The 18,383-nt window shown below is 41.5% G+C and overlaps 1 protein-coding gene across 7 annotated transcripts in view; it reads right to left on the bottom strand.

Moving 5' to 3' along the window:
• The window catches only part of LOC410624 (serine proteinase stubble), a 73,676-nt gene that overhangs the window by 13,391 nt on the left and 41,902 nt on the right, over positions 1–18,383 (bottom strand). For 2 of the 7 annotated variants that reach the window (XM_006561010.3, XM_026445340.1), the window contains exon 1: positions 10,977–11,887. The exons of 2 other annotated variants lie outside the window; for them this stretch is intronic. The gene's annotated coding sequence lies outside the window, so the exon portion shown is untranslated. Of the gene's footprint in view, positions 1–10,976; positions 11,889–12,723; positions 12,730–18,383 lie in introns of those variants that run through there. 3 more of the 7 variants (XM_026445338.1, XM_016916542.2, XM_006561012.3) reach the window with 3 other exon arrangements.

The raw sequence follows: 18,383 nt of genomic DNA, 5'->3' as shown, positions 1-18,383 counted from the left end.
CCAAATAAAAAAATTTCCATCTATCTACCTCGTTTCGATTATTATTTATACGAATATTCTGTTGGCATGATTGGAAGCCGCCGACTAATTTGGATGACAGATTAATCCAATCAGAGTTGACTCGATCATCGATGAAAATTTCCCTCCAATGAATGGAACGCCTCTACGTCTCGACCGCGATATCTCATTTCCATCGGACATTCTGTTACCACGCTATTATATACGTTGGCGTGGGCGGTTTGATCGATAGACGATTCGAAAGTTCGCAATCTCTTCGTTTCATGTGAAGGAGGGGTCACGCACAGCAGGAGAGAAAATCGCGACGAGTGGCGTACGCACGATGGCTGATTCTACTTGCGGACCCTCCCTGCCACTGGAAATCGCTGGAAGCGGGGGACACGCGACGACGATCGATCCAACGAGTGGTATGCAAACATCAATTTCGTATTTCCGGACTCCTGCCTCAGCCGCGGACAGAGTGATTTCTGAATGGGTCTGGATGTGATGGCTGCTTCCTCTCCTTTCTCTGGGATCTTGTCTCTTTGTCCCTCGCATTGTATTGACCTTCCACATCTTTCTATCGAAAGCATATTATTCTGATTACTTTTTTTTCTCGCACGATTCCTTTCTTTATATAAGGTAATCGATCTTATCAATGTTTTAACGATATCTCCTCTTTATTTTATATTAAAGTTCCTCTTAAGTACTTTTTTAGTAGAGATTTTCATAAATTCTGATCCTATTTTTTTTTCTGTAGGCGGATTATTTACAAATCTGCTGAGCTGGGATTGGGTTAATTCAATAATTCTGCAACGGGGAGATGGATAGGGGATTGGATCGAGGAAGAGAAATTCAAGGATATTTCCCAAGTTCGTCTTCTACGAGGTGAGGAAAGTTTGTCGCAGTATCGACGTTTCAGCTTTGGGATATCCTAGAAAGTTTCGATAGAGGAAAGAAAAGAACAAGTATCGATATATTGTTCTCGTCTTCTCCTTCGCCCTTAATATTTCTCTTACAATAGAAAATCTCTTCTTTCGATGGATTTCGATTTCTATTTTTCCTTCTTCCTTCGTTTATCGATCGAAAACGAAAGTTTTCTGAAGCGAAACTGGCTCGGAACGAGCTTCTTACGCAACTTGTTCGTCCCGGATATGGGACGAAATTTGAATTTTTATAGGAACTGATAGCGTCGAGATCGAGGTGGATCGTGGACGAAACTTGTTTCTAACAAGCGTGAAAACGTTTCTTCTTATTTTTCTAACTTTTATATATATATATGCATTTTCCATATCGAAAGATACGTTCTTTCAGAGCGTAGCGACAAACTACACTTTTCCATTCCTCGGCGATCCCACGAAATATTATATTATTTTATCCAGACAACTTACAAATTTTTTCAAAGCGAATTTTAAAAAAATTTCTATCCAATACTCGATAGTTATTGTAATTGCAGATATGCATTTATAAGAAACTTAAATAAACGTAAAAATATTTCTATCCACTATATCCGGAAAATGAATTGGAAATCTTCATCCTTCCACTTTTTCAATTTTAACTTAATTAATTTGATTAACAAATTGAAAACGAATTTGTATAAAAGAAATCATTTTCCAAATTATCTTTTGAATATTCTTGGATCGAGCGAGGAAAGCTCGTTTCGGTACCTCGAGCCCGATGCGATCGATCACGATCGATCGATCGATCGAGCTATCTAATAGGGAACTGAGAGGGGCGATCGAGGAAGGCAAGGTTAGTTGTCGGGGGAGAGGAAGGATGGAGGAAGATAGAGTGCGTGTGTCCCTCGCGGTTGCAGAGGAACTGGGCCGTGGTCTCGTGTTACCTCGTCTCCCGCACGAGCGCCCGCAAAAAGTGACACATATTTCAGGGCAACGAGAACTCGGTTGACCGCGAGCACGCGGAACATATCCGGCACACGATTTTTCGCCGCTCCTTTTCCATTGATCTCGATATCCTCCCCCTCCTCAACATCCATCTATCCGGATGTCTTCTTCTTCTTCTCCTTTTTTTCCTTTCGTTTAGAAAATTTTTTTCAAAACTGCAAACTTCATTGTTGAAGAATTTAATTTAAAATTAAAGCGGTATCTGAGATGTTTTGTCTCTTCGAAGTAATTCTCCGATTTTAACACAATTTGAAATTAATTAAAAATTAATCGTTGAAAATATATTTCGCGATAATAAAGAGGGACGAGGCGAGATGAACATCGAGAGAGATTGATCGTTCTCTTCGCAGGTTGGTCACACTAAAGATACTTCAAGGATACACGTTGGTAGGCGATTCGATCGGCTTGGACCGTTAAGCGTCGGCCGGCGAGGAAAGAAAACTACTGCTCTACCCTACATGCTTCGAATAGTGTTCCGATCGGTGGCCTCTCTGGGGCAAGGTCAAGAAGCAAAGAGTATAAAACTGTCGCTGACTTAGGTGTTTCCTGGCCGACCAGACATCGCGAGAAATCGTGCACGGCAAAAAGTACACGCACCACACGACCTACTGATCCGACGGATTTATCCGATCGTAAGTCTTATCTGTTGGAATTTATCTAAACTATTCGCGAACCATCGATTCTCATCCACTCGTTTCGTATCGAGGATTCAATTTCTTTTTCACAATTATTATTCCATCAATTTTTCTTTCGAGCAAGCTTACGAAATTTTGAAGGGAATTGTAATAAATTTTTATAAATAAATTCTTCCCCTTCGTCAGTGCAATTCCTCGAACAGATCGAATTTTCGAGATATAAAAAAGTATCGAGCGCTTCGTATTCAATTTTCAGAATTTATTACCGATCGTTATTCGATCTACGTATTTTCGAGATGAAATATTCCAAGAGTATTTTATTATCTTCGATACAAATTTTCTATCGTGAGCGAGGATTATCAAATTTTCACGACGAAAAATCGTGCCTTCAGCGCCGGGCGCGAAAAGCTTCCGCGTGAATTCACGAAACGCGGACAAGAACAGTTGGTTGAGATCGTGGCGCGGATGCACACCGCGCCAGTTCTGTTTGTACTTTCTGCAACGGAGATAGTAAACGTGGCTGAGCCCCCCATTAACATTCATAGCCGCGACGAGGTTTCATAATGCTCGTGCTTCTCGAGCGACTTCCTAAACACGTGGAGGGATCTCTGCGTGACGGGATTTCGTGGACGAGCGCCCATTAAAATTTACGCTCGCGTTTTCGGCCGTCCGCGTAAATAAAAAACAGGGGCGTGGATAATTAACATCGTGGAGTCGGATAATTTTTGCTCCTCTAAAGTGACTTCAATTCTTTCAATCCTTCGAAAAGATGTCGTAAATTGAATATGTCTTTCGATTTAATAATAATCGAGTCTTAGATAAAGCTAACTCGATTATCGTGAAATCCTTAAATTTTCTAATTTTTGAACATTTAAATGCAACAATCCAGTGATTGCTCCAGAAATCACTCCGGGTATTGGAATAATTTTAAGCCATTACCATGCCAGATTTCCAATTTTCCCACAGCCTGTTTAAATTTTATCTCCAACCATCTTTTATCCCCATTTCTCTCGCGTCATTCCATCGCGACAGAGACACGAGTTCGCAGCAACGAGTTACAAACCCCGCCTGTAAATGAATCTTCTCGCATGCTACGAAACTTGTACCACGGCCCACACTCTATTGTACTGTCTAACTAGGACAAGCGGTTCATACAGCGGAAAAACGGACCTCAAACCCGAGATCTCGAGTCAAGAGACAAGCATCCTTATCTCTACGACATTTAATACGTCGCATCAATATCTACCAATATCAATATCTTAAATCGATCAGAAGAAACGATATTTTTTTCTTCGTTTCTTAAGAAAAATCATTCGACTTCAACCTAGACTCTATTTTTTCGAATAGAATTATCATATCGTTTCTTAAGAAAATCATTCGACTTCAAGACTCTATTCTTTCGAATAGAATTATCATATCTTTTAGAATCGACGCAACTCGCAAAGTATATCAATATATATAGCACGCATCACTCATTATTACTTCAAAGGCTTAAACAGATCTCCATCTTTCCACTTCAATTTGCATAAACATCGCGCGACCCGATATAATACGTTTCACCGACGTTTCACGTATACGGTGACACGATTCATTACACGGGCATTAATTCTAATTTCCGTGAGATTGTGCATATACGATAACCTTCTCCTCCTTCCCCTTCACAAACGAGCTTATCATCATAGCGACTCTCGTTCCCATTTCCACAACGTTTAATCGTTCTTTTGCCGCGAAAATATCCCCGGTAGTGGAGAAGAATTGTGGAGAGGAGAGGCCGAGAGCTACGCTTTGAAAACGCGCCTTTCCATTGTGAAGCCGCGTTGGTCCAACAACCAAGGGGGGGAGGTCAGATTTGAAGAAGGAGCCAACCGCAATTTAACCTCGTTATCCCTCGTGATGACTCGATGGCTGATTAAGAACGCGTCAATTAACCCACTAACCGACCAATTAACCGGCCCTCCCTAACGGGGACAAAGGCCCCCCCCCTCCCTCTCGTAATGAGTCTTGAAATTTTATAATCTCGAAATCATTCCATTTTCCAATGTTTCGAAATCGCGTTTCTTTTAATCATGCTCCATTTTCGTGTTTTATTTGGACAGTAATGAAAGGGAATTTTAAACGATGGGAAATGTTACATACTCGTACTTAATTACGTTGATGTGTAAATACCACGTAAGAGAGAAGCTCTCTTCAAATTTGCGCGAATACATTCGAGACACGATGTATAGAAATAGAACGTCAATTATCCGAATTAAAAAATAGTTAAAAAAAAAATGCATTACGTTTTACATTTCTGATGGTGAATGGAACGAAGAGGAGTGATCGTGAATAATTGGTACGTAAATCTCATGTAAAGTATAAAGAGGAGGAATTAAATTGCAGTTTTAAGAGAGGATGACGCTTGTTATTCATCGGCTAATAATCCACGATGGATTAGCAATTATGACAACTCTCTCTCTCTCTTTCACGGATCGATGTAATTATCGCGAGAAATTCGATCCCTTCGAAGGATCGAAAGAAGGGAGAGATTTCTTCATCCCCTTTCCCGTTCTAATATCCCTCGACAGGGAGGGATCGATTTTGCCTTTCTTTGTCGTTCGCTCAGAGGCCTCCGCTCTTCCGTAACGCCCCGCCAAATCATCGGTTTCCCAGTTCACGAATGATCCCTATCTGTAGCAGGCAGAGCCGCTTGATACCGCGGTAATTTAATTTATGTCTTTCCTGGCTTGTTCACTCGCCAGGCCAAGGCAAGGCGTTCGCGCAGTTTTAACAAGCGGGCGTAGCAGCAGGCTTTTGCAGGAAATGGAGGATGATTAAGGGGAGCAGAAGAAGAAGAAGAAGAGGCTGCAGTTCGTCAGCCTGGAATTTGGTTGTTACCCCGCTTTCTCATGGTTCAGAAGATTGTTCGCTTTCGTATCGCTCCCGATTCCTCGATCGTCCGTCGAATCGATCCTTCCCAAATTTCACTGTTCAAGCTTTCTACGCTTCGTTTCGTTCATGAATCGAAAGAAGAAAAATGTTTCTTGAAGCGAGAATTAAATTTTTTCATTCCAATCTATCTCGTTTTTCTTTCCACAGATATTTTCGCATTATTACATCGATCGAAAGGAATCAACGCGGTCTGAATTATTTTATTATTATTATTCATCAAAAAGGCATATTCCAGTCGAATAAAATTGCCTTTTATCTTTTTTCCGAACGGTAAAAATAAGAATGTAAATATCCGTGGCGCCGTAGAGTTAATACCAGGGACGCGTGATTGCCACGTTGAACAGATTAAAATGATCTATATGAGAAGACGGACTATTAAATATTGGATTACTAGGCATTATCGAAGACATCCTAGGAACAACTATTAATCGCCTCGTGGGGTGCGAACGCCGGGGCAAATTGGATCGTAATTAGCCACCAATGCTTTTTGCGCGATTTATGTCTCTTAATAAACTGACCCGTGGTATATTCATAATTCCTCCCCCCTCCCCCCATGTTATTTCCGAGATATGGCTTTTTGCTCCGGTTCGTTTCGGTGATGCGAGCACGGCCTTAGACGATGGTCGATGATGTACAGTTACTCAATCGCGGAAAGAGAGGCGAACAACCGTGAAGAGGAAGAGGAGGAGGAGATATCGACGCGTGTTTCGCCGCTACCGTATCCCATACTACGTGCCCGCTATCAGATCGTGGATGAGAGCAACAATGGAGAGTTACGTTCAGGGATGGCCGAGGAAAATTGATTTTAAACGAACGTGAAAGCTACTCCAACTTCTCTCTTCGTTGCTTGTATTGATTAAATTTACAATACCATCAATTTCTATCGAATTAACAACCAAGATTAAAAAAAAAAAAAGAGAGATCCACGTGTTCTACAATAATGCCAATAATCGCAAAGTTGATTGGTTCGATGATCATCCAATTCGAGCGATTAAAAAAATTTTTACCAATACGGATATCTCTTGCGATATCTCTGCTCGTCATTCACGCTTCGATCTTCGGGGTCTCCTCTCTTCGGCGACGATTAACCGCAGTATCACCGTCCATTAATTCTATTCATAGAGAACCGCGGAGAGACCAGTTTCCCGTACACGCTCCGTCCCAACCTCGCTACGAATCCGCTACGCGGGCATTAAGCCCACGACGGCCGAGTATATCGGTTGCCTGATACCAGATAGCACACCCAGCTAATAAACTGTTTCACCTGGCTCGCTGTACGCCGTTAAGCGACCCGATCGAGGATCGATTTTTGGGAGCCGAGGCAATCGCGCGTATATTTTATTTCATGGACGATCGTACATCCTCGATCCGCCGTATAATTTATCCGGATGATAAATAATATCCTCGTGGAGATACATTTCTAAAAAATGATCAGTTATTACATCTAGTATTACATTTTTGAAATATATATATATTTTTTAATTCTTCGAAACGAAAGATTTTGCCGATCGATCGAAAATCGTTACGCTACGAAAGTGAAACGAAAGTTTGAAAGTTTTTTAAAAAAATGTATTCGATTCGATTAAGATTGCTATGATCTAAAGAAAAAAAACTCTTGTAGATTCTAGGTATACAAATTATAGTATTTCACAGAGTTTTAATCAAAGTTTCGCGAAATGGAAACAAGCCGACGAAATAATTTTATCTGATGCAAAATAGCGAGAAGCCTCTCTCGCCAATCCCCATTCTATTCCCGTTATCCGTAGACTGATATAATTATCGCGAGACAGAACCAGTTATCAAACCGAATGAGAAAAAGAAAGAAGAAAGGAGAAAAATCGGACGGGGCAGACCGCGTGTTCTCCTCACGGTAGCTCACCGAGGGATCACGTGGTTGAAATTTCACGGTCGACCAGGATGTCTCTCATTAACGGTGTCCCATTAAACCAAGACACTTTATCGGTAAACGATAAATTCTTTCCGACGATAAAAGGTAAAAGGAAACCGGCACAAGCGCATCTCTCGTTCCGCGGGCGAAACGATCGCGGATTTCGACAAGTCGAGGTGGTTCTTCGAAGACGCGAAAATCGAGATCCCGTTGCGCGCGTACAGAGAGAGAGAGAGAGAGGGAGGGAAGAGGCGTGAGATAATGCCAACTTCCTGCGAAGCGATCGACGAGTTTCGATCGATCAGAAATGATCGAGGACGACGTCTCGTGGAAACGTGGTCCTGTCCTCAGAAACGTGCCCATCCTCGATTGTTCGTGCCAGCTTCCGCTTCGATGGACGGACATGGCGGACGAGAAATTTTAAATAACATGGCGCGGCGAGGTTTTTTTTAAGTTGGGTCCTAAACTCGAGGGATCTCTTTGACTCAATTGGACGATTAGAATATAATAATTTGACGGGTTTTAAGATGAGATTTTCGACGTTGAAAGCTTGGTTTTTTTCTTTTTTTTTTTTTTTTTTTTTCACGAAATCAAATAAAGAAACGGGAGTCGAGCGAGACGATGCTCGCATACTTATACGCGATTCCGATACCGATAGTCGAGCAGAAAACTCGATGACCGAAACGGTTGAATACGAAATATCGGGAGCGTGTCACGCAATTGAACGTCCTAATGCATCGGTAATCGGCGAATCAGCAATTTAGTATACACAATTAAAGTAATAGCGCTTATTTTATCCGCGTCTTAACAACGCTACGGTACATCGAACGGGTCGATAATGACAATACTCGGCTACTGGAACGAACGGGAGAAACGTCGGATCACGATACGACACGCCAATTGAAACTGATAGCTCGTTTCAAGACAGATGCAAATTTACCGTGCAACCGCTCGTATTATCCATAAACGTGCACGTCCACACTATTTCGCCTCCCTCGAAAGCTTTCGAACTGGCTAATGCCTGTTTTACGCCGGTTCGACGCAACCGCGATTAATTAACTCGAAAGTTGATCCGAGCCGATTTTCGATCCAACGAGCGCCGCTGCTAACTTCACTCTTTTTTGCCTTTAATAACTGGACGATGGTCTCTGGTTCACTCTTCGAGTGTCACTTTCCCTACGCTTTCTGCTTTCCTTCACGAAATCGAGGTTTATCGAGAGGTTTATCTAAACTTCCATGGGAATTCCAATTGTATCGTCGTTACAACGATAATTGCAACGAAGATTACGTCGCGACACTAGCGCCATGTGACTATTAATTTACTTGTTATCCATTCATGCAGTTCAATTGATTATCTCTTCATGTTTCTTTTCAAATATATTTTTTAATTCTTGTAATATTGAAACGAAAGTTTCTTGCCGATCGTTATTCTGCGAAAGTGAAACGAAAGTTTTATTTTTTAAAAATAAAAGCGCGCAATTCACTTTTCGCCTTCTCCCATTTAAAATATTGAAAAGTTTACGTCCCTGTAACTGGGACGTTTACCTTAGATGCTATCTCGAGCTATCCGAGACACACGGGACGAACATTTCCAAGCAACACGCAAAACAAACACGGCCGTTCGATCGAAACACGGAAGACGAAAGTGGACTTCCACGAGAAGGACAGAGAAACCCTTTTGTAACTTTGCCTAGCCTATCTCGTGGCAACATGTTGCTCCTTTTGATCTCCGCCGCTGTATCCAAGTTTTTCGTCCCCCCTATGCATACCGTGTATATCCATCGTGCACAAATCTCAAAAACGACGTTCTCGGAATTAAAACTTTCTTCTTTGGCGTAACACCTTTTTTCTTTTTGACATCTTAATTAATTTACAATTACACACTCTCCCCTATTCTCCAAATAAGAATCCTTCAAATTTCAATCTCAATCATGATCATCTTAAATCTTTTTCCTTTTTTAATAAAAGTTTAATCGAAAGTATGATATAAGAAAAGCCTCGTTTTTCCATTCTCTCTCTCTCTCTCTTTCTCAATTGTTCGATTCCTTTAAACCGGTCGGTGTGGACCAGGCATAAGGCTGTACGCGCGATTAACGGCCGATGAAGAAGTATTACGGAAGTATGACAACGGTAATAGATAACTGGAAACGAACGTACGTATCGCGGCTGGTTTTCGATCGAAGTCACGTTCGGCGTCGTTACGGTATTCGAGTGGGCATGGAAATCGTAGCATCAAGGACTCGCAAACTGGTAGCTGAATTGTCGGCTCTTTATCGCGTCTGCCCCGTCGCGCGGATTGCTTCCGCGGATAAAATCTCTTTCTTCTCGCCTCCTCTCCTTCCTTCTCCTCCCCCCTCCCCTATTCCGTCCTTTTCTCCGTCCTTCCTCCTCCATGTCCTCCTCCATGATTGCATCGTAAAGGACAAACTCTCTGGCCTCTAGATGAGGTATGGGCTGTCCCATTCTCGCTTTTACTTTTACAACCGCCAACGTTTCTTTTTCACCCTTCAGGCTTATTGACGTTACGCCTGAAGAAGCTCGTCTTGGGTTTCTCCATTGTGAGCTTTCCAACGTTTCAATGGAGGAATGGAGCTTCCTTCATTCAGAGACGGAAGCGATCGTATACGAGATCGGGGTAAAAAATTAGCGTCTCATCTTACGGTATATACCGCAGGTGTGTGAAATTTCCAACTAAATTTTCGATTTAGAGGCTTTTCAGAGGATTATTATTTTTCTTTTTATTATTATTACGAAAGAATATCTCGTAATTAACTTATCTAAAAATGCCACGTTATAATTGTCTCGAATAATTTGAATTTCAATCGATCGATAAAGAAAAGTTTAAAACGAAGATAGAATTAAAATTTCGATTTAGAGGCTTTTCAGAGGATTATTATTTTTCTTTTTATTATTATTACGAAAGAATATCTCGTAATTAACTTATCTAAAAATGCCACGTTATAATTGTCTCGAATAATTTGAATTTAAATCGATCGATAAAGAAAAGTTTAAAACGAAGATAGAATTAAAATTTCGATTTAGAGGCTTTTCAGAGGATTATTATTTTTTTTTTATTATTATTACGAAAGAATATCTCGTAATTAACTTATCTAAAAATGCCACGTTATAATTGTCTCGAATAATTTGAATTTGAATCGATCGATAAAGAAAAGTTTAAAACGAAGATGGAATTAAAATTTCGATCACACGAACAATTAGAATTGGAAATAGGATATAAGGGTTAATAACACTTGAAGATTAATCCAATATTGCTAACGTAATAATTACCGGATCGGAATTATCGTGTAATAAAAATAAGATTCCAAATTTTCTTATTCAGAATCGAATCCAAGGGTTAACGACACTCTACGAGAGGAGGACGGTAAACGCAAAGGGTTAATCGGCCAATCGATCGAATTCTCCTCCGTTTCTACGTTCCGTCCTCGATGAAGTTGTATCGAGGCGAGGCGAGGCGAGAAACCGGGGGGATCGGGTTGGCTCTGGTCGGCGCGAGAGAGAAAGAGAAAAAGAGAGAGAGAGAGAGAGAATATCGGCGGCCGATCGGCGGACACGATTTTCTGAAGGAAGCACGGAAGAATGAGAGACACGCGGAAGAAGAAGTACCTGGATCTCCCTTGGGATCAGACTGGTCCGTGACTGGTCAATCCTCGTAATTACTTCATCCGCGCTCGCTCCGAATCCTGGCGGCTGGTTGCTTCGCTTCCCCTTCTGATAGCGGCGCGTCACTCGCCATTCTGCACCGAATTTTCCACCCTCGTCCCTCCACCCTCCTCTTCGCCTCCCTCATCAAATTTCTCACTCCTTCATCCTCTCTTCCCTGATTGGCAAGCTGAAAGCTGAAGCTGCTTTTGCCAGTTTCAACGATTTAACGGCGGACGAGCATCGGAAACGGGCAGACGGGCGGCAAGCGTGCGTCGATCGCGAGTGTGGATCGCGGTTGTGGAACTGTTGATCGATGTTGCAACGCCTCCTCTCTCCCAGGGGAGAGGAGAGGCTCGGCTCCGGCTATGAGTCAGGCGGATGGAATACGAGTAATTCACCTCCTCGGTGAACCGTTGGATTTAATTTCCGCCAGATTCCTCCGTTTCGAAATAAATCGATTAACGACGATTCAATGTATATATATCTATGTCGTTGCAATATCCTTGCACAATTCAAGGATATTCGACTAACGATCGTAGCTTCCCTCTTCTCACAATGCGATCCAATCGTTACGACGATAGGATCGAAATATATATGATCGATACGATTATCACTGAGATCCGGGCAAGTGTCACGATGGACGGGCCGATCTTTGGACAAGAGGCGAGCGAATTTGGGCGGGCATCGATATCGAGGCGGATCTCTCGAGGCGGAAGGGCGATACACCGGGATCGGATCGGATCGGATCGGATCGACGGAACGAGAGATCGAACACGGGCGTAGCGGTCGAGGTTTAACCGTGACGGACGCCGGCCTGGCACTGAACGGCTTAACCGGTATACAACCACTGACCATCACCATCGTAGCCATCATCGGCCCTCCTCGTCTTGTCTCTCGTTGGCCGCCGTTCCTCTCTCCCTCTCTCTCTCTCTCTCTCTCTCCCTCTCGCTCCACCGGCCTTCTCCCTCCCTCCTTCCTCCTCATTCGTTCACCCTCTTCTTTTCTACCGCTAACTACTATCGCCACCGTCACTCGTCCTTCTTCCAGCGCCTTCTTCCTCGGCCTCCTCCGTCGCCGCGTCTTCGGCTATTCAAGGTCATACGGGGAAATATGTCAAAATCGAGCCACCATGCGCTCCCGTTCCGAGGTACCGGTCAGCTGGATGGACGGATACACTTCAATACACTTTCGTGGTTGGCCATCGCCTTCGTTCGATAAACTTTTCCGTCTAAAACGATATTTTAGACAGTTAAAGTTTTCGATAGATTTGAATACGTTTCCTCTTTTTTTTTCGTTGCTGGAAATTTTTCGGACACGCTTTCGTGAAGATATCAAGACACTTTTGAGAGAAGCGTGGTAGTTTTGATCGATCGTCGAAGATGGATGGATGAAGTGAAACTTTTGAACGCGTTTCTCTGGTAGAATTTGGTAACTGGAGTGGATACAGTTTCGTGACACTCGATACTTTGATTTTGTACTCGAATAATCGAAAGATAATGAGTAAGTTTAAACTTTCGAAATACAGATTCCGATTGTTTTTGACGTTTCCTCTTTTTTCGTACAATTTTTGCTAGAATTATTTTCGGATACACTCTTTCGTGTCGATGAGTCGGCGCGAATCGGTCAAAGGTAGATGAGTAGTCAAACTTAATCGAACACGTTTCCTTTTTTTTCTCTGGCAACTGGATCGGATACGCTTTCGTGCTACCAGATTTGCGAACAGTTATTTTTTACCGAAGGATCAGAAGAAGAGACGGATTAGACGGTGTAAATTTCTGAACGGATTGGACACGTTTATTTATCTCTTTTTCTTTTTTCTTTCAGGAGAAAGAAGAAAGATTTCTCACAAATCCGTTAAATCGATCGTTTCTTTTTCTTTCGAATCGATCTACATTACTCGAGAATTACATTAAAGCTAGGCCGAAGCAAAAGAATTGATTTGACAATTGCAAATTATTTACAGTTTCTTTCCTTTCCTTATCAAAATCGATCTCCAATCGATATCCTCGAATTCTTAAATAAAAAAAAAAAAAGAAAAAGAGTCCTTTGGAAGTAGTCCAAACGTTTAGCCATCAGCAACGGCCAACGTTATTTCCTCTAGCAACGGTAGAAACTCAAACAGATGTTTCATAAGATAACGTTGCGTTACGGTTGCCAGAGGACTCATACCCAGCAGCGTGACGTATCGAAACGGTCGCCTGATTCGCGCGCAAATTCCACTTCTTGCCTCGAAAAACCGAGCTTGCGTCCCCGAAGAAACTCTACTCTCCGACGTAGACAAAGAAGAAACTGCTTAATTTACATCGTAATGTTTGAGTCGATTGCAAGATCCAGAGGCTCGTCCGCGAAACTAGGCCGTACGCTTCTCATTGTGCCCGATCCTCGTCGTCTCTCTTTCTCTTTCTCTCTCTCTCACACATACACGCGCGTACACACATTTGCATTTTCCGCGCGTGAATTATCCGCACGTGGTCATTTATCAAAATCACGTCCGACGCGTGTCAGCCTCGCTTCCTCGAGGATCCAACGTTGATAACGAGGCCAGCACACAGTGGGACGAAACTTTATCATATCTCAAATTATTGATAATATTCCTGGATCTCGTTATTACAAATTTTCATCTTTATACAGTACCCAAAAGAATTTGCCTAAGGATGCAATGAAATTTAAATTCCTAACCTCCTAAGTTTATACCTATTTTCTTCCTGATCATTCGGTGAACGATCCATTTATCTCCACGTTTAAATTGATTAATCGAGATCTTACTGCAGTCGCTCCAACTGGTATTACATCGCGTAAGAAAACACCAAGACTCTTCTCTCTTGGAAGATTAAGGTTACTTGCGCTATTCTTTTTCTTTTAAAAATGTTTAAAATATTCAGATATTATTATTATCTACGCCAAGCTAAAAAAAAAGAAGAGAAAAAATACAGACGTTATTCCAGAAGACTGTCAACGAATCCTCGTATCCCAAATCTCTTCTTTCATAAGAAAAGAATGCTACGCGGAATTTACATATACACACACAGTAACCTTTCCCTTCCAATTGTTCCACCTACGGGATGAAATATCTCCGTCGAACAATGCGAGACGAGACGAGCGGCGTGACAACGATCGAAACCGCTTAATTTTTGCATCGCCATGCCGCGTCCATTCGCGAGAAAGATACGATCGGGGTACGCGGTTGGAAAGCAAGAAAGCGGATTGTGGAAAGGCATGGAAGAAACGGCGCAACGGGAGAAAACACGCGGCCGGCAGCCCGTGACGCAATTAACGACGAAATTATTTCCACTAATTGCGGGGCAACCGGCGTACGCGCCCTCTCCAGCACCGTTTTCAAGGACCGTGCTTTTCCTCTTCTCGAACGAATCTCGAACGAGATCGTCGAGATTCGAAAGAAGCCCCCTTTCTTCTCTTTTGAAAAATTGGGAAAGAATTGGACGTGCATTTTGAAATCGATTTTGAGAGGGATCGAAGATGGGGATTCGAAGAGAAACGTTATACAGCGTTACGCCGTTGGAATTTTAATTGAAGAATCCGTGAAGATGGATGGATTCTTAGATATTGGCTGATTTGTTTTCGAAATTGAATAATTAATGATGCGACGATTAATTTGCATTAATCGTTCCAACGAGATTGCTTATTGCCAAGTGAATATTTCTATTGAATATGATTTATTTCGAGAACTTGTTCCTTCGTCTGGTAATTAATTTCGTACAGAGATAATAGAGATTCTTTTATTTCTTCACTCATATCGGTATCTTTATTGTAATTAACTCATTACAAACTCATCAATTACTTTTCTCTGTTTCTGTAAATGAATTACCTTGCTAGTTTTTCTCGATATATACGTGTATATTTAAATATCTCAAATTTTAAAGAATAGATGTACAATTGTACGTCTATTAAAAACTTCTCTCAAAATATCGAGTAGAATCCTCTCGCGCGGAAACGTCCGCCATGTTTGAACGAACAAAGTACACGAGTAAATATAACGTATACACATATATCTCCTCATGTTCTACATTTACGTTAGAAGTCCAGCATCGAAATTCAACACGGCAGCAACTCGCGAGTACGAAATCGCCATCCCCTTCAACTTCGTGAATTCGTGTTCAGCTGTATAAATACAATTACATCGCATCTCCAAGTATTTTCGCCAAGTATTATTTAACAGTTCGAAAAAAGTCGAGGAGAAATTGTAAAAAAAAAAAAATCGAAATCCCATCGAAGTTATTAATTCGCGACTGGTACTCGTGTAAACGCGGTAGCAACACGAGAGCGCGAGATTAGCGGTAACTCTAGCGGAGGAAGAAGAGCCCATTGAGGAGTAAAGGCCAGTTTCCACGTAGAGAGTTGCCCAGTCGTCCGTTGCCCCGCGTCTCGCTGTTGTCTGCATCGATAAGGTATCGAGAGGGAGAGAGAGAGAGAGAGAAAGAGAGAGGACAGGGGGAACGCGAGGAAAGAGGAGAGAGAGAGAGAAGAAAAAAAAGAGAAGGCAGAGAGGCACACAGTATCGAGAAAGTTATCGTTCTGTAAGACGACTCGCATAATGAGAGTACCGGCTGGTGGAGTTGTTTCCTTTTTGCGGAAAAAAGAGGGCGCTATTTCGCTTCTTGCCGGCCCAGCCGATACCAGCCTATATTAATTAATTCGATGCGCACCGACGCGTGACGGCGAAACGTTGGGATCAAAATGGAGCAATCTGAAGGAACGGGACGAAAAGCAACGGCGGGAAAAGCGAGTTGGGGGAGAACGGATCCGTTTCCATTTGCTTTGATCCTTCGAGAGAGAGTTTCGTTTACCGAAGCGGCTACGTGACTTAATTTTGCGGGTGGATGGTTTTAATGGTATGCTTAAACGGTATGCTCGTTTTCCAAAGTTTTTTTCTTTTTCTTCTTTTTCTTCTTCCTTTTTTTTCTTTCATATCTTTGATTCGATTCAATTTAAGAATATCGATATTGTGTTTAACGTTTAATAAACGCGGCCAGGCAAGATTTTACTTTTCTATTTACTCCAACGTTTCCTTTTTTCTCCACACGTTTGTATGCACTTTCCCAGAAAAAGAGCATTTATATGCAGATGATATTGACACTTTCTCGATAACAAGCAATTGCGGCGAACCATTAATTAACAAAAAGAAAAAAATTTGCTATCTAGATACGATAACTGTTTACACGTGTACTTCGTTTCTCTGTTTCTCTTTCTCTCTCTTCTTCTCTCCTCGAGTTTATTGATCATAAATTTTTCTAATTTTAACGCAACACCGATAAAACAGTGATAACATTCATATAAATATATCCAGTTAAATACGATCCAGTTTGGTTCGAATTTAACAGTACGTTCTCGCTAGGAAATCATTCATCTCTTCTACATCGATGATCTAGCTCCGATTAAAAAATTCCTATACGCGGAGCATATCGTTTTCTTGTGACTCTTCCTCTTCTAACTAAAAGTGTGACCGAAAAGTGTAACTGTAACGTTACTTCTCTCCCCAGGAAACTGTGGACGACGAGCAAAAACCTTTCATTTCCTCCCAATACGTTGGTCCATCCTCCCCTTTCGATCGATCACCGGCCGAACTACTCGAACAATCGATACGCCGAGAAATCGTCGGTGAAAAACAACGTCGGATCGAGTGCGTTCCGCCGTTACTCGGGAGAAATAGCTGGAAACACGCGAGAGATGAGCTGGCAGGCGGGAGGAAAAAGTCGAGGAGGGAGGAGGAGGAAGAGGAGGCAGAACGATACGATGATCGATCTATCGACAGAAGCAGGAATGTTATCCCTCCTCTATCGGCCCAGCCACGTACCCGCCACTCTCTAATGACACGCCACCGTCCATCTTTTCCGCCTTCTTGCGTCTCTGCTAACTCGTCTCGGTTCTTCCTCCTCGTCCAGAATATCTCGTCTCGATTTTTGTTCTTTCTTTTCTTCTTCTTCTTTCGTTTCTCGAATATCTGCCATTTCCATTCGTAAGATTTTTCTCGATAAATTTTTTTTTTCATCCAAGTTCGAGAAATTAACAAGTTGCAATTATTTTCGATCGAACAATTGCTTTTCCAAGTATTGTGAATTTATTGTGAGGTTAAAGACGAAGATTTAAAGAGACTTTTCTTCTTTCCTTCGAGGAGTTACAAAATTTCGATCGATAATAAGTCTCTTACGTTCTCTTTATATTAACAATATCTTTTAATAGGACATATAAATATAATATTTTATTTTTAAATAAACACAAGGACTAGTAATTATTAGCCGACGGTGAATCGATATTTCTTTTCTCTGGCGCGACGTATACGCATGAAAATGAAATTTTTCGAGGAGAATTTTCTATAAATAATTTATGATAATAACAAGTTTAGGGAGATTTATTCTCTAGGAATAATCCGATAACTAAAATCGTATCGTAAATACGAAGATAAACATCTCCCCCGATTCTGATCTATCAACTTAGCTTAGGTTGAATTAAAATAAATTAAAATAGAATCTCCTCTCCGTGACTCTTAGGCGTGGTTGGATGCACCGGGAGAGGATCGTTAAGATTCACGACTAATTGCTAGAATCTCTTAGTCATTGCCTTAACAAGAGATATTCTAGGTTAACCGGCCGCTTTACATTCTGTGTTTGAAAGCGCGTATCTGTTACCTGTCGGACATCCGACGCGAGAATATTCGGATCGAGCAGCCAGATCCAGCATCGAATTTCGAGGTTACTTGGCCGAGAGTCCTCCGCCATCGATATATTTAATTATATATCGCGGCGAACGGATCGATCTCGGCCGACTGACAATATCACCAACACCGTTCTCCTACCGTACTTTCACGCCAACCACCCCTCCTCCAAGACTTTGACTTTTTCAAAATAAGATCCTATTAGATCAGGTTACATTTTTCTTCTTTTTCTTTACCAAACTTTGTATCCTTCTCTTACTCACTCTGTTCCTCTTATTTCAAGGTTAGATTTTTGAACAAATTAACGCTAATTATGGAATATAATGATTCATCGAGTCGAATCCATAAAAATCAAATTAACCCCAAGCATTCGAAGCATATTTCCAAAAGATATTCCTCGTTCTTATAAGCATATATATATAGAAATCGAGGAAATTCAAACATAGAAACATAGAATAGAAAAATCGAACTAGCTTTTTCTTTACCAAACTTTGTATCCTTCTCTTACTCACTTCTTTCCTCTTATTTTAAGGTTTTTTGAACAAATTAACGCTAATTATGGAATATAATGATTCATCGAATCCATAAAAATCAAATTAACCCCAAGAATTCGAAGCATATTTCCAAAAGATATTCAAAATCCTCGTTGCTATAAGCATGTATATAAAAATCATTTATAGAAATCGAGGAAATTCAAA

The sequence above is a fragment of the Apis mellifera genome, linkage group LG15 (assembly GCF_003254395.2).
Source record: "Apis mellifera strain DH4 linkage group LG15, Amel_HAv3.1, whole genome shotgun sequence".
Taxonomy (NCBI): Eukaryota; Metazoa; Arthropoda; class Insecta; order Hymenoptera; family Apidae; genus Apis; species Apis mellifera.
Note: the sequence above shows the minus strand (reverse complement) of the source record. Positions and strands in the feature narration are given on the sequence as shown.